General features: G+C 49.1%; 1 protein-coding gene and 1 long non-coding RNA gene across 9 annotated transcripts in view; one reads left to right on the top strand and one right to left on the bottom strand.

The window, feature by feature from the left end:
- SEZ6L (seizure related 6 homolog like) overlaps positions 1-16,970 on the bottom strand; it is a 188,925-nt gene that overhangs the window by 121,268 nt on the left and 50,687 nt on the right. The gene's annotated exons all lie outside the window — the stretch shown is intronic.
- On the top strand, positions 223-7,172 carry LOC125753689 (uncharacterized). Its single transcript, XR_007406072.1, has 3 exons — positions 223-624; positions 3,715-4,133; positions 6,895-7,172. It is a non-coding gene; the product is annotated as an uncharacterized LOC125753689 (long non-coding RNA).

Below are 16,970 nucleotides of genomic sequence, written 5' to 3'. Positions count from 1 at the left end.
AAATTCCAAATCGTTATTTCCCGCAGTCACCAGCTTAGAGGCCCAGGAGCGGGTGGGGTGGGGGCAGATGGGACTACCTCACTGGCCACAGCCGATTCATCATGAATAGCCCTCCCCCGAGACTGAACTCTGAAATGTGTTTTGTCTTCCACACTGCTGTGGAGAATTAATATATCATTCAGTTCCCTGGTTTTATGAATCAAATAATAAGAGTAACACTTAAGTAGTGTTTGCTTTGTGCCAAACACAAGTTAACTATTATCAGCTATTATGAACTAGCCTACAAGGACTGTACCGACGTGATAACCATTTTACAAGTGAGGACACAGAGGCAGAGAGAATCGAAAGGACCTGCCTGGGTTCACCCAACTGGTCAGTGGCTCCGGCTCCTGCTCTGATGTTTTTGGACTCTGTGCAAATATTATTAGGAGACTCCTACTGGTGACGCATTGTACCAGAGTCTGAGAGTAAGGGACAAAAGACCCGGTCCCTGGCCTATCAGGGGAAGCAGATATGGAGATGATGAAGTGGTGGCTAACATTACTTGGACTATCTCGGAGGTGGGCCAATGCTGAGAGCTTTTACAATGATGGCTGTGTTGTAGCCTCACAATAATCCTAAGAGGTAGGAACTTCCTTATTCTTGCTTGACACATGGGGAGACTAAGGCTCAGGGAAGGGAAGTCATACCATAAGTGGCTGAGCAGAGATTTGAACCCAGGCCTGGTGACTCAAGACCCTGCTACCTAGAGGGTCCCTGGGAGTACAGGTTAGGGATAACCTGGGCCATCCATGGCAGCTTCTGGGAGGGGGGTGAGAAGGTGAGCTGGGAACTGAGTGAGGGAGAAGAAGAAGGGGAAGAGAAGGGTCTTCACTGGGGCCTGGATGTGAGAAAGATTGATCTGTATGGGAATAAAGGTGATGGGGGACACTGGCATGTATGGGACTGGTGTGATGGGGGACTGGTGTGATGGGGGACAGGTGTGTATGGGGATAGATGTGATGGGGGATTGATGAGTATGGGGACAGGCATGATGAGGGACTGGTGTGTAAGGGGACAGGCATGATGGAGGATTGGCACCTATGGGGACAGGTGTGATGGGGGATTGGTGTGCACGGGTTTTTGCATGGTCAGAGGGGAGCGAAGGAGGAATAGGAAGGGAAGTGGTGAAGGGAGGTCTGGGAAGGTCGGTAGTGGCCATGCCAGGCTGAGCCTGAGGTGAAAGTTAGAATGTCATCCTACTGGCAGTACTGATGAATATTAAGGGGGAAAAGCCTGATCTATTAGCTAGTGGATTCAGCCTCAGTTTTGTTAAGCATAGAATCCCCATTAAGGTTTCTGAAACCCTTACCCTATCTCTCAGGTCCTCCCTGATACCTCCTTTCAAGGACCATTAGGATCTGGGAACCCCAGACTGGGAATGGGCAGTTTAGTTTATAACCACCTTTTCCAAGGGACCTTTTGACATAAATGCGACAACTGGAATTGGTCAAGCCCACGGGCTCCAAAGGTTTGACCACCTCCCACCCCTGTTCCTGTCCCCAATATTTAATAAATTCCCTTCCCAGACAGATCAACCAAATATGTAAATAAATCGTATTAAAAAATAAAAAATGTTTTGGAGAGCCGTGGGAGATGCCCGAGCCTCACCCAGGAGATCATACATCATTCAGGCAAGAGGAAATTTCAATAACACCACAGTTCTCAAGCAATTAGAGGGTCGGTCCCTCCGTTCAACTTTGGAGACTTAATGGGTTGGCAGTTCACAGGAGATGAGCCATACATTGTCCCCACAACCCCAAGCCGCCACCCCATCTATCTTCAAACTCAATGAGACCCAATCAGGGGCTCAGTGACAGGTAGATCAAATGCTTTCCCACCTGTCAACCCGAGAATCCACTGGACAGGAAGGAGGCCTTTGTGGAGGATGGCCAGGATGAGATGGAGACTAAGCCATGGGTGGTGGTGGTCAGGCGCTGGCATGAAATCCAGCGTCTCCTCTGGGAAGGGGGTGTGGAGGACTGACCACGGCGGGATTGGGGCCAGGAGGCAGCTCTGAAGTTATGAGAACATGGCCCAAGCCAAGAACTCATGCCATTTGCGGGAACCTCTCTGTTACCTTGCAGCCAGAGAGCTTTCCTCTTGCTTACTCTGATCATGACCCTTCTTTCTCTGCTTCAAATCTTCCAATGGCTCCTACATGGCCTTTAAGGATGAAGGCTTTCTATTCCACTCCGATGGCCATCCCGGAGATCTGTGCTCCAGCTGTGTAGAGCTGCGGTCCTCCCATCAAAGGGCCAGATTTGCTCATCCTCAAGGACTTTGCCCAAGCCATTTTGTTGGTTTAGAATGCCTTCTCCCATTTACCCCGGCTAATTTCTATTTATCTGTAATAGTCAGTACAGGTATTACCTCTTCCAGGAAGCCTTCCTGGAATCCATACACCTGTTCACTGCAACCCCCTTGCCCCGCCCACACTACCCCAGTGTCTGTACTCCGCAATCATAGCTCATTGGTTTGCCTCTTTTCCTCTCTGGCCTGGCAACTCTCTGAGGGCAGTGGGCATGGCTGTGTCTCACACATCCTTATGTTACTAATGCCTACCAAATTGCCCTGCCTGTGGTAAGTATTCCTTAAAGCTTGCTGAATGCATGAATGAAAAATGTAATGAATAAATGAATGAGTATATGGATAGTCTATGATGGTGGTTCTCAACCAAGTGTGATTTGCCTCACAAAATCACAGGGAACATTTGGCAAGGTCTGGAGACTTTTTGTTTGTTTGTCATGACTTGCAGGGAGGAAGAGGAGAAGTGCTCTCAGCACCTAGTGGTAGAGGGGTAAGGATGCTATTAAATATCTTACAACACACAGGATATGCCCTCACTCCCACCCTCTTGCCCCAAAGAATGATCCAACCCAAAATGCCAACATTGCCAAGGCTGAGAAATTCTGCTCTGTGTGTCTGGTTTTGCATCTGCTGCTTTAGGCAAGAGTAGAGAAAGCAAAGACGTGATCCCTGCCCCTAGTGAGTTTATAATCTGGCAAAGCACATAAGGGCAACATCTAAGAAACCTTTGGGAAATCGAATAGGATGGGGACATTTATTGAACACCCCCAAGTATCAGGCACTGGTGGTACCTCTACCCAGTTGATCTCCTACTTATCCTTTAAAACCCAGTTTAAATATCACTTTCTCCACACAGCCGACCCTGATGCCCCAACCCAGACTCAGAATGCCCCTACTCTCTGCTGCTGCAGAGATCACACTGTCCTAGAATTCTTTGTGTATGTGACTGTCGCCTCTCCAGCCCGAGGACAACTAGAACTGGGCTCTAGTTGCTGTTATTTCTCCAGTGCTTGGAGGATGAGAGTGGTTTACTAAATGTTTGGGGAAATGAACAGCAGAAACAGGACTGTCACAGACATCAAGCCAACAGTGGGGTTTCCCCACGTTCTGGAGCCCGGGGGACGTCTGCATGAGGGCCGCTATTGCTGAGATGCCCAGGGACACTGATGAGCTCCCAACCCCAGTCACGAGCTGACACGGAGGAAGAGGGTTGTTCTGGGCTGTCAGTACTTTGTCATTGACTTTGCCAAACCAGAGAGCAAGACGTTCTCCCAATGAGCATGTCAACTAACGAGCTATAAATTAAAAGAGAAGGGGGAAAAAAAAGGTCTGCTAATTCCAACCCACTCTATTTTTTGCTCACAGCTGCTTGGGAGGGAATGCACTGTGCCTTTCAGATGGAACATTTCTTTGGCGAAGCTCCCTTCTCCTGCCTGCTCTGTTATTCCCCTCGTCCAGGGTCCCGCCTGATTGGAGCGAAGGGAGCCTGGGCTTTGGGGTCACACAGACCTGGGTGCAAATTCCGGCTTGGCCACTTCTCAACCACGTCTCTCTGAGCCCTGCTTTCTTCACCTGAAGAATCTCAGCTTCTGAGCAGTTCTGGGAAGCAACTAGGAACTCTGGGGTGAGAGGGTCCCCCCTGCCACCCTTCCGGAGGATTGGAGACCACTTGCAGGATGCTTGGTTCAAGAGGGACGCACGGGTTCTGGTCCTTGGAAGGGAGCCTCTGCATTCCCAGCTCTGACCTGTCCAGGATAAAGGGCACCCCAACATCACTTAGCCATGTAAGCCCCCCACCCCACACACAAGGAAACTGAGGCCCAGAGAGTGGAAGCCAGCTTAGCTGGGCTGCATGGGGTGCTGAGGCACTGGGCCCCCAGACCTCACTCACTGCTACATTTTCCCTGCATGGTAATAACAGCAGCATCTGCCATTTATTAAGTGCTTACCAGGCGCTGAATGATCCTAACACCCTATGAGGAACAAAAATACCCGTAAAAGGAAAATTTGCTTAAATTGAACCTCATTAAAATCAAGAACGTCTGCTCTTTGAGAGACAGTGTTAAGAAAAGGAAGACAAGCCACAGATGGGGAGAAACTATTTGCAAATCTCTGATCTGATAAAGAATCGTACCCTGAACGTAGAAATAATTCTCAAAACTCAATAGTCATGGGGTGCCTGGGTGGCTCAGTCGGTTAAGTGTCCATTTCTTGGTTTCGGTTCAGGGTCGTGAGATCGAGCCCCGAGTCAGGTTTCATGCTCAGCACAGAATCTGCTTAGGGTTCTTTCCCTCTCCCTCCCCCACTCCTCACGCTCTCTCTCTCTCTCTCATTCTTTAAAATAAATAAATCTTTAAGAAAACCTCACAGACTCAGTAGTAGTAAGATAAGCAAACCCCCAAAGTGAGCAAAATATTTGAACAGGCATTGCAACATCGAGAAGTATATAAATGGCAAATAAGCCCAGGGCATGATGCTCACCACATTAGTCATTAGGGAAACGCAATTTGAAATCACAATGACATACCTATTAGAATGGCTCTTAAAATTAAGATGACAGGCAGCAGCAAGTGTCAGCAGGGATGGGGAGAGCCAAGAGCTCTCAGATGCATGTGGTAGGATGTAAAATGGCAGTCCCACTTTGGAAAGCAGAAGCTAAACCTACAGGGGCGCCGGGGTGGCTCAGTCAGCTCAGTCGGCTAAGCATCTGACTTCGGCTCAGTCATGATCTCAGGGTCCTGGGATCGAGTCCTGCATTAGGATTCCCAACAGGGAGCCTGCTTCTCCCTCTGCCTGTGTCTCTGCCTCTCTGTGTGTCTCTCATGAATAAATAAATACAACTTTAAAAAGAAAACTCTCTAATGGGAAAACAGATAAATGGTGTTTTACTCCTATTTATAGAAGAGTAAACTGAGGCTCAGAGAGGTTAGTTCATTTGCACAGGTCACCCAGCCAATAAGTGGTGGATCTGGGACTCAGTGTAGTAGAGGGTGATTTTTTTAATGATTTTTTTAAAAAGATTTTATTTATTTATTCACGAGAGACACATACAAAGAGAGAGGCAGAGACACAGGCAGAGAGAGAAGCAGGCCCCATGCAGGGAGCCTGATGGGACTCCAGGATCATGCTCTGGGCCGAAGGCAGGCGCTCAACCACTGAGCCACCCAGGGATCCTCTAAAGACTTTTTAGAAAAGTAATCTCTACCCTCAACATGGGGCTTGAACTCACAACCCTGAGAGCATGGGTCACACGCTCTACTGACTGAGCCAGCAGGTGCCCCTAGGAGGGGGTGATTGATAAGCCCCACCCCCCACTGCTAGGCCGCTCTACACTCAGCTCCCAGCGCTGCGCTGTCTTCCGGTAAGTCCTGCTTCCCATGTAACGTGTCTTGAGTTTGAACCTCGCTGGGGCCAGAGGAGGGGAGAGAGAAGAGGAGGGAGGCCCGAGGAGAACAGACTCTCCAGTCTCCCCACAGCTATTCCTGACCTCAGGCAACCTTGCGCGGAGCACCACCCACCCCAGCTGTCCCTCCTCCTTGAGGTTATGCCACGGCATGGCTTCTCTCACTTCTGGCGAACCAGCACCTGGGGGGCTCTGCTCTCCAGTGCCTGGACAGACCAGTGTCCAAATGGACCCCTTCCAGTTTCTCGTGGCATTGAGAATGCCAATGTCTCATGGGGGCGACTTGGCCCCTCTGCTCCTATCCCATCTCCTCCTCCCCGCTCCCCGGGGAGCACTCCCACTCTGGCCAACCTGTCTTTCTTCCCAAGCTGCAGAAGGGAACCAGCCTGATGCTCCAGGAAGGGCTTCCCTGCTCCTGCCCTTGGGTCCTGGCACTCCGGTCTCCCTAAGTGGTCAGTGGGGTCCCTAAGGTGTCAAATGGTGGACTCACAGCCTCTTCCCATTGCACGGAGAATGTGATCAAACTTCTACACTGGCCTGAGAGCCCGGTGTGGACTGGCTCCTCCCAGCTGCCCACCTTATGCCTCCTGCGTGCATGTCTGCATTCCCAAGCCTGGTCTTCCTTCCTGGAAACTTCTTCTCTCATATCCCTCCACCCTGCCCAGATGTCAGCTCAAATGTCGCCCTCGAAGAGGGGCCCCCAGCCACCTCTGTAAAGAAGCACATTTACCTCCGGGCCCCGACACTCACAATTACACTCCTTGTACAGCAGTGGACACAATTGGAAATCCCCTTGCTTAGCTCTGGGTTTACTTGTCATCCGTACCCCGTGTTTAGGTCAGAGACTTGTCCCTACTAAATGCTCAGTGAATACCTGTGGAATGAGGAACAGGTGTCTGATGTGGCACATTCACCCTGTGTTTGGAGAATCAGGGGCTGGGGGAAAGCTGTGTGACACTGGTCGGAGTGCTTCACTGCTCTGAGCCTCAGATTTCCCATATGTAAAATGGGCAGAGCATGGTAGTGCTGGGAGGCAAGGGGCCCTACACACCGAGTGCCACTAGTGCATGACAGTCCTCTTTATTATTATTATTATCATTATCATCATCATTATTATGACTCTTTCCACCTCCAATGTGAAGGATTCCATCTGGACTTGGGGACCAGGCCTGGCATCCACCTTCCATGGGCAAGGATGTGCTGGGGAGAAATGAGCCGACACATGACAGGATGAAGCAGCTCCCAGAAGAGGCCTTTGCTGAAGAAAGAGCAAAGCGCCCCTGACGAGACAAGGGGAGGTTTCAGACAATATCTAATTGGTATTCTCCAAGTGATGCAAAAGGACACTGCATCTCTAAAAAGGGAACAATTGGAGATTAGGGAAGATCGCTGTGAGAGAAAAGCTTGTTTAAATCTATTACTGAACAAAAATGGTCTGTGGGTTTTGAATGGAAAATTTGTGTTCCTGCTCCCATCTCAGTTTAACCCATGGCAGAGTGTGGCCGAGCACACGAGGGGTGCTGCGTGTGGGAGGAGGGGAGAGGGTCTCCCGGTGGACATTGGCACAGCCTTCCTGAACCCCCGTGTGGGGCGCTAACCCGCAGGGTTCCTCCCAGCCCCAGACCACTCTCAGACGCAGTCCTCCCCATTTTACAGAGGAGGAGACTGAGGCTCAGTAAGTAGCTCATACAAGAGCCACAGCCAAGGCAGGTAAGGCTGAGATTTGAATTCATGTCTTCCCTGTGCCCAGAGTCTGCTCTCCTGGCATACACACGTGTGTGTGTCTGAGACTTAATGACTTTTAGGGCAAGGAAGACCTCAGAACTCAGCTCCTATGACCACTTCCTTTTACAGACAGAGGAAGAATTTTCCTGGAGCCTTGCCCAATTGAATTTATGAGGATGTCGGGCATTCTGACCAAATGAGCACTCACACGGTGCCAGGCACTGTACTACGCCTTCACTTTTGTCTCCTCATCCACCCCACGAGGCGGGGAAAGGCACTGTGAGCCCATTTTATAGCTACGGAAATGGAGGCTCAGAGAGGCTAAGTCACTGCTCAGAGTGACAAAGCTGGAATTCAAAGCCAGGTCTGTCCCAATGCCTCGTGGAGTGCTTTTCAAGGGCCCCCCTCTGTACATATGTGTGTGCCCCCATATCACAGGACACCGCAGTGGCTCACCAGCATCTTCCAACTCCCCAGCCTCTGCTCAAGTGACAGCTAAGGCCCAACGCTGGGTTGAGATGCATTTTGACCAGTGGCCACTTGCGTAGCCCCAGGGGGCTGGGTGGGGGCTTCTGCATCGTAGGCCCAGGGGACAGGCACAGAATGGTTCCTGTCACCACTAGGTGCTGAGTGGGATGCAGGCAGGGCGGGTGTTGGACAGCCTGGCTCCTGAGCCTCAACCCTGAGCCATCAGCCCCAAGGCAGCACCGAGGGAGCAAGAGAATCAACTGGGGCATCATGTTTACTCCTAGGGCCGTTCTCCCGCGGAGTGGAAATCATGCCCTCTCATGCCAACCCCCGCTGGACAATGCCAGCTGGGCAGACAGAGGGGTCTCTTGTGGCAGAAGTGCTGTCCGGCTCTCCCAGGGTGCTGAGGATAAAAATAGCTCCCAGGCTGGCCTGTGGGCCACTGGCCTCTACTTCCCCTGGCTGGCCTCATCGACAACCATGCTCTCCATTGCTTGCTTCCCCTTCCTGCATTGACCTTTTTTTTTTTTGCTTCCTAGAATACCTCAAACTGGTCCCCTCCTTAGGACCTTTGGGTTCTTGGCTCCCATCCCTTGGAACATTCTCTCTAGTTCTTGCCAGACTCCCTCCCTCCCTTTACTGAAGCCTCATCTGGCTACTCGGGTCACCGGTCACTGGTGGTCAGACTCCACTGCATTTCCCTGAAGGACCTTCTTCCAAGACTTTGTTCCAGCCACATTTTCTGTCCCCCCTAGCTGTGTGTTTCGGGTTTATCGTCTGGTTTATACCATTAGAACATAAGGGGTTTCTTGTATGACACAGAGATATCTTGCCTCTCTTGCTCAACCACACAATCCCAGCACTCAGCCCTGTCCTGGCACAGAGTCGGTGCTCATTAAATACTTGTTGAATGAATGAACGACCTGTCCCAGGGCACATGCGAGCTGGTACAATCAGGGTAGGTTGCATGGAGGAGAAACCCCTTTCTGATTCTCATACTTTTAAGATCAAGGAATGGCCTCTCCTCCCTCAGTGTTTTTCCCCACTGTAAGCAGGGGGTTGATGAGACTCTTCTCACGGCCCCACCAGCTCTGACTGTGGATTCTATGAAATGTGGGGTTCTTTATATCTCAGTCATCTGTGGCCCTGCAGCCTGTTGGCTGGAGCTGGAGACTTCCTGCTCTGGGGATGCCAATGCCAGGGCCATGTCTCAGCCTCGCTCTTAACACCACCCAAGTTTTTCCGGCCATCGGAGGCTTTGTGCAGGACTTGTCAGGGACTGCGCTCCCTGATGCTGTGCGCATTAAGAACAATTCCAGGGCAGAGAGATGGGGCTTAATCCAGCAAGAGTGTTTTGGCTTTTGTCTTCTTCCAGAACATATGCAGGGCCTGACTTGCCTTTCCTGGCATTTAGCATCACCTGGCACCTGGCTTTGTACACCCCCAGGCTGGCATCCACAAAAGGGCTTCCTAGCTCAGTGGTTCTCGGCTCTGGCTTCACATTGGAATCACTTGTGGGCCTTCCTGTTCTCCATCCCAGAGACCCTGTCTCACCTGATCAAGAGTGAGATGACCCAGGCCTTGGTGTTTTCTAAAAGTTCCCCCGAGTGATACAGAGGTGCAGCCGGGGTGAAGGACGCTGGTCACGTGAAGGGGGCAGCCGAGTCAGGATCACTGGGAGCATGTTTGTTAAATTACAGACCCACTGAATTCAAAACCCCTGCGGGCAGTGGGTGGAGTCCAACAACCTCCACCTTCTAAGAAACAGCCTGGGTGATTGTTATTATGCACATTAATTATTTCCATCGCTTTATGAAAAAGAGCTTTCTTGAGGTATAACTGACAAACAATACCCACATATTTAGGGTGCAGTTCAGTAAGTTTCGTCAAACAGACACTCATGAAGCCATCACTGCTGCTAAGCGAGTGGACCTCTCCATCACCCCCAAGGGCTTCCTTATAAGCAACTTGAACTTGAACTGGACTGACTTAGAATAAAAGCCTCAGCAGGTGAGCACAGTGATGAAGAGGATAGACTTCGGCTTCAGACAGAGTCAGGTCCCCGTTCTGGTGCTTCCACCAGCTGTGGCTGTGGCTTCACCTCTGTGAACCTCACTTACTTCCCTGTGATGGTCCCAAACTCACAGCATTCTTGAGTGGCGAAGGAGGAGTTTGGAAAGCACCGTGCTGGGCCCCCACCAGCGGCAGTGGTCATAAATATCAAATCCACAATCATCTCCACTGCCCTCATGGTGGGCCTGGGGAAGGCAGCAGGACTGGGAAGGAGAGAATTTGGGGAGGGGGAGGGTCTTGTCTTCCTGTCCTTTGGGTGCCCACTGCCCAGCACCATGCTGGCATCTACTTGACTTTCAATACAAATGAGTGGAGTGACACACCGTGGACTGGCCAGCACATACAGGACACTGGGTGCCCCCACGGACTCCACTCCCATCTTCCTTCACCTTCTCTCCCGACCTCATGTCCCCCGCTCTGATTGGGTTCACATGCCTGCAGCCTGGCCCTCCATCTTTCCAGACTCATTCTTCAAAGCACTGCTATTTCCTTGGGGACATCTACATTATTTATTTTCTAGCTCATTCGTTTCTCTTCAGAAGTTCATTTGTTCATGCATTTGCTCAGTTAGTCCATTGTTCAGGCAGGCAAGAAGCTTCCTGTAATCACTTGGGCACCTCTGTTGGACGGCTCCTGTCTTAGCCTGGCACTGAGCTCCGTGGCGGGGCATGGATAAGTGCTCAGTAACTAAGCTAATGGAGAGGAAGCAAGGCTTTCTATCCCTGCACTGTTCCCATGGACAACTTCATCAGTGCGTGTGCTTTTTTTCCCTGTTCGCCACTGCTGCTAAGTCTGGGGTCTGTGCTCCTCCTGTGGCTGTGAGCACATTTTTTGCTGAGAGGCTCTGCAAGTTCGCCATGCATTGGTGCAAATCTTTTCTCAGCAGCTGAGCTGCTAAATCCTGGAGGGCAGAGGCAGATCTTCACCCGTGAGAGCCTCTTGTAGGGCTTAGTACATGCGCTCAGAGTGGCAGCTGAAGGCGACAGAGCCAATCACTCATAATCATGATGCCAACAGCTACCTCTTACTAAGCTCCCAGTCAAGATCTGGCGCTCTCTATACCTTACCTCATTAGACCCTCAGAATAACCTGCTACTGTTGATGTTATTGGCCTGATTTTACATTTGAGGAAATTGGGGCTCAGAGAGGTTAAGTGGACACTCAGGGCTCATCAACAGAATAGGAGTCAGAGCCTGGGGACTCTAAAGACAGTGGTCTCTCCATCCACTCATTCAAAGGATGTTCACTGAACATATACCCTGTGCCAGGCAACATGCTGAAGATGTGTGTGGAGCAAAAATAGACACTGTCCATGTCCTTCTGAAACTTGCCTTGTGAGAATCTTATGGAAAAAGATACAAGTCCTATAGAATTGTACCAGTTAACTCAGCAGCTGCCAGTAACGTGAAACCCCAACCCAGTGGCCATAAGGTGTCAGTGGTAAGTGGACCGGGGATGACCCGGCCGTGCAACAGTGGCGATAAAGGTGTCAGCTCCTCCTCCTTCTGCTCTGCCATCTCTGTGTGGCGTGATTTTATCTCTTCATGGTTGAAAGAGGTCTACCACACTATTCTTCATGCCTTGGTATTCCAGGGAGGAACAAAGGGAAGAGGCACATCCATGTCAACCCTGCCGTCTTTTGACCATCTTTCCCAGAAAGTGTCCATAGCACCTTCTGCCTTCATCTTATTGGCCGGACAGTGTCACATGGCCATTCCAAGCTGCAAGGAAGGTGAGGAATGCAACCACAATAGAGGAAGCCTAGGGAGGACAGGGGTGGGCTGGGTGTTCAGAAACTCACCTGCAGGTCAGCCCAGGGAGACAGGCTTTAAACGAATCATCACAGAGAGCTGAAGGCACAGTTACTAGCTGGGTTAAGGAGTCTGAAAGAAAGGGATATGATTCTCTGGGTATATTTAGGTTTCTGGTCTCTGGTGCTTTGGAGGCTGTGGGCGAAGGACAGCTGCTTTGTAGAGCTGATGCTTGAGTTGGGATGGGAAGAATGGGTGATTTTGGTGGAAGTTGCAGGGAAGAAACTTTTGGGCAGATTAACAGCTTGTGCAGTGGTGAGAGGTGGGCAGGGACCCAATCATGCTGGGAACAGTGGATCATATTCATAATTTTGGTCTTTATTCTGAAATCCATGGGGAGCCAGCAGAAGGGTCTTCAAGCAGGGAGGTGGCGTTGGCAGATCCATGTGTTGAAAAGATGATTGCAGGGAGGCAGAGCTAGAAGCCAGGGGGCCGGCAAGGGGACTGTTGCAGTTGGCCACGTGAAGGCTGATGGTGGCTGAGACTAAGCTGATGGAACTGGGGATGGGGGAGGAGTGAGCTACTCCGAGAAATATTTAGGAGGCAAAATTAATACGACTTGGAGAGAATTGGATAAAGGGAGTGAGGGAAAGCAAGGAAGAATGGATGATTTCCAAGTGTTTGTCTTGCTCAAGCACACATATGGCAGCATGGTTCACCAAGCCAGCAGACGCGGTGGAGAGAGAGGACCAGGTCTGTCGCATGGTGGGAGTCAGGAGCTGAGGCGTGCTAGCCAAGTGAGGGTTTGCCACTGTGTGGATTAGAAGGCATTCTTTCTTTCCAAAGTCCTTCCTTCACCTTCCAGACAGCTACAGTCGGCTGTGTTTGCTCCTAAATGCATCCTGCTTAAGGTTTCCACCTGAGTCCTATTTAGTTATTTCCTGTCTACATGGCAAATGGCTATTTGGGATGGCAACAATTTACCTCAAGCATATCCCCAATCCCTCTTTTGCCATAGAAGACATGATGCATTACCCCACAAAGCTCAAAACATTGTCTTGTTGGTTCATGGAGCCATCTAATTCTTTAGCCCTGGATGCTGGGCCAGGGCCACTGTCTATTTTCCCTCCTATGTGCTCATCTTGTCCTTGAATAGACCCCCTACTCTCCTTCTCAAAATCAGCCAGCCCCACAGTCTAATGGCTTCTGACAGGTTGAGTGATCCTGCTGCTCAAAACCAGTAATGGAGGAGCAGGCATGGCTTGGTGGCAGTTGTGATTCTTAGTGTTATGTGGATGGCATCGATTAGGGGGAGGCAAGCCAATCTCTCTGACTGAGTCAGCTTCCTGACCAGTGACAGGCTTGTCCTGTGTTTGGCATGACAAGCTATCTGCCTGACAAAGTTCCTGCTAGGTGCACAAAGCTAATCAGAAAACTGAAATTGCTTGGGCCTGGGATAAATTGGAGCATACTCCTCTTTCTCAATGCTCTGAGTTGTGGGACGACTGGGACAAATCTTTTCAAGTGGCTTTAGGATCATACTGCCACAAATTCTTCAAACCATTGATTTGTCCATTTGCTCAGAGTAGCTTAATTATTTTTTGGAATTTGGGTTTTTAAATTTTTTTTCAGATTCCACAGTAAAATTTGTTTGTTGTAGAACTTTTGTAATAATAGCTAATGGCAGATCTAAAGCAGATTTCTTCACTTGAGCCCAGCTGATTTGCAAATGACTACAGACTCATGCCTTCTTGGTTCTAATTCCATGGGTTGAAAGTGATCTGTTATGCAGCATTATCATCATGGGAAGAGCTAACTGATACAAGTATTGACATCCATCTACTAGGGGATGACATCCTTGGGTGTCTCCATTTGCACTTACTCTGCACATCCAATCCACAGGCACATATTGCCAACTTGACCTTCTAAACATACCTTATATCGACACAATCTCCCCATCACACTGCCATCACCCTACGTCAAGCCTCTATACACTTTTTAAAAATATTTTATTTATTTATGACAGATAGAGAGAGAGAGAGAGAGGCAGAGACACAGGCAGAGGGAGAAGCAGGCTCCATGCACCGGGAGCCCGATGTGGGATTCGATCCTGGGTCTCCAGGATCACGCCCTGGGCCAAAGGCAGGCGCCAAACCACTGCGCCACCCAGGGATCCCCTCTATACACTTTTATCCAGATGACTGCAGTAACTGCCTTGGTCTGTTCTCTAGTGTGAGTGTTGGGCCATCATATTAAATCCCTCCCTTCTCTAAACTCAACAGAGACCTCCCATTTTGCTCAGAAGTAACCCAACCTCTTTGTCATGGCTTTAAAGGCACTAGATGATCTGTTTCTAACTGCCTCTCTGATTTTACCTATTTTTGTCCCTCTCTGCCACCACACCTGGTTACAGAGAACAGAGGCTGGGCCAGGACCAGCCATCCTGATTCGAAGTCCAATTCTCCTGCTCTATAGAGTGACCTTCCCCCCCGCATTGGGGGGGTCACCTCCTTGACTCCTCCCTAGTTACAGAACCGCTGATTTAGAAACACCTGATAGAGCTGGGATAAACTGAATTCTTCCTCATTTCCATTCCCTCCTTAGTTTCTGCCTCCAAAGCTTTCTTACAATTTACAGCCTCCTTAGATTAATTGTCAATGGCAGCCAGTGTTATTAGGGATTTTCCAGTTGGATTCAGGATGATGCATTAAATTCAGATCCTTTTTTTTCTTCCTTGAGACATTTTACTCAATGATAGCCCACTGAGTCTGCCATTGACCCCTCGACGCTTAATAAGAAGTCCACTTTAACAGTAATTAATTCCAATACTGAATATATTTTCATTAAAAGCAGAAATGGCAGGTCAGATTTAGTAAGTTATGAATTATCAGACCCCAACTGTACCAGCTTTGCTTTATAAATGCTGAATATTCCCCAGACTCTCAATTTCCCATTTTTCTCCCTATCCTGGGGCCTTGATTATGATGACAATGATGACAATATTAATAATTATTACTGTCAACATGTATTGAGTATTGTCTGCGTACCAGACACTACACTGAGCACTTTACTTGCATTATTTGAGTTAAAATTCAATCTTTTCAAGTAGGATCTATTATTATTCCCATGTTACAGGTGAACACATAAGAGTCCCCGAGAAAAGAAGGGATTTCCCCAAGGTCACATAGCTAATAACCAGCAGGGGCAGATTCAAACTCAGGCTGCCCATAAAAGCAGCATTTTTGATTCCTAAGTGATATTTTGTCCCACCTAAAGGGGAGGCAGAGGAACAGATACTCTGTGTCACGGGTTATACTCAAAAATAAATCTGGGAAACCCGATTCACTCTACAACATAATTAAAAACAGATTGTGTTTGATGCCAACGGAAGTTAATGGCTTATGTTGCAAAATCTTGGTTCGTGGAGCTTTCATTTCTAAGGCTGGATGCAGCACTGGAAATATCATGAACTTTGGAAGCTAAAGTTGAAATCTCACATTTTAGCAGTGCTTGATCTTGACAGGAGACATCATCATTCAGGTATAATCTCTTCTCTTTCTCCCTACTTACCCATTTCACACCACCCTGATGTACCCGTTTTGTGGATGGCAGTTGGAACATCCAAAGGAAGAGTCACATGGCTGTCAAGGCTGGGTGTGGGGCGGGGCAAGCTGCCAGAATCAGCACTTACGCTGCCTTCTAGTGGTGGAGATGGCTACAGATGACATCCCAACAAAAGTCCGTGCTTCGCCTCCCACAGATCAAAAATTTCTCAATCTCAGCACTATTGACATTTTAGGACAGACAATTCTTTGGGATGACAGGATGCCCTGTGCATTATGGGATGGTTAGCAGCATCCTTGGCCTCTACCTACTGGACGCCAGCGGTAGCTTCTAGTTGTGACAACCCAAAACGTCTCTAGATGTTGCCAGATGTTACCTGGGAGCACAGAATCATGCTCCGTTGAGAACCATTGCTATGGACAAAAATCTAGCAGCAACAACGTGCCATGGCCAGTGTTATTAGGGTTCCTTGCTGGGTTCTAGCACATAGTGTATTGTTTACATGAATGAAAAAGATACACTTCTCACATTAAGCCATTTTAAAATTATTTTCATCACATGTATGATGAAAGAGTTACCCCCAATTTCCCCCTCTAATAATAAGATTTGTTTTATATACCAGCAGGTATTGTTTCTCAGCAAATATGATTCCACCTTATTTCACTAAAATAATGGGCATGCTGATACCTAGCCCTTAGAATTGCTGGGGGGAGGGGTCCTATGTCAAGTGCCTGGTATACAGTAAGAGCTCCATAAAAGCTAACTGTCTTGTAGAGCCAGCAAGGACTCCTTCCAGAAGAGACAAATGGTACAATGGAGAAAAGCCAGAAGGGCAATGAGACTGGAGCCTTTGGTTTGTGTCCCAGGCCTGTCACTGCCCCTCTATGTGACCTTGCATATATCACTTACCCTCTCTGATCCTATGCCAAGTGTCTGGTACACAGCAAGGACTCTATAAATACCAGTTTCCTTCTTCCCCTTGTAGAGCCAGCAAAGACTCCTTCCAGAGGAAGGAGTAAGTGAGGAAGTTGGGTTAGAAGCTCTCAAACTGCCCCCGCCCCCCACCTGGCCAGCATTACACGGTAGGTTTGTTGCAAGGCAAGCTGCACATGGTAGTGGTTACCTAAGTGTGCACTAGAATCATCTAAGGAAGTGGTTAACATGCAGACTCCCAGGCCCTAAGCCTAAGAGTTTCTGATTTAATAAGTCTAAGCTGGATCCTAGGAATATTCATTTTTAACCGAGTCCTACCGGTTATGGAGGGAGTCCTGGGCTTAGGCTCTGGGAAGCACTATCCTCATGTACAGATAACCCAAGAGGATCAGTGGCCCTACAGGCTTGTTGAGAACAGACACCAACACGGATACTTCATCCTTTTCTGGTTTCTTCAATGAACCCAGAAAATTAAAAATTGAAAACAGATTTCTGAAAAGTTGGCCTGGGTAAGGTTGTTAACAAATAAAATTTTGCCGAACATACAGGTTTAGAAAGGAGGTTCTCTGGACTGGGGTCCAAGCAGGCATCTAACCAAGAAGCATTCTGGATACCTGGTCCTATGCCAGGCATGCGCGCGCGCGCGTGTGTGTGTGTGTGTGTGCACACATGCACGTGTGTGTGTTCTGGGGGAGGAGAAATGG

This window comes from Canis lupus, chromosome 26 (genome assembly GCF_003254725.2).
Source record: "Canis lupus dingo isolate Sandy chromosome 26, ASM325472v2, whole genome shotgun sequence".
Classification (NCBI taxonomy): domain Eukaryota; kingdom Metazoa; phylum Chordata; class Mammalia; order Carnivora; family Canidae; genus Canis; species Canis lupus.
Note: the sequence above shows the minus strand (reverse complement) of the source record. Positions and strands in the feature narration are given on the sequence as shown.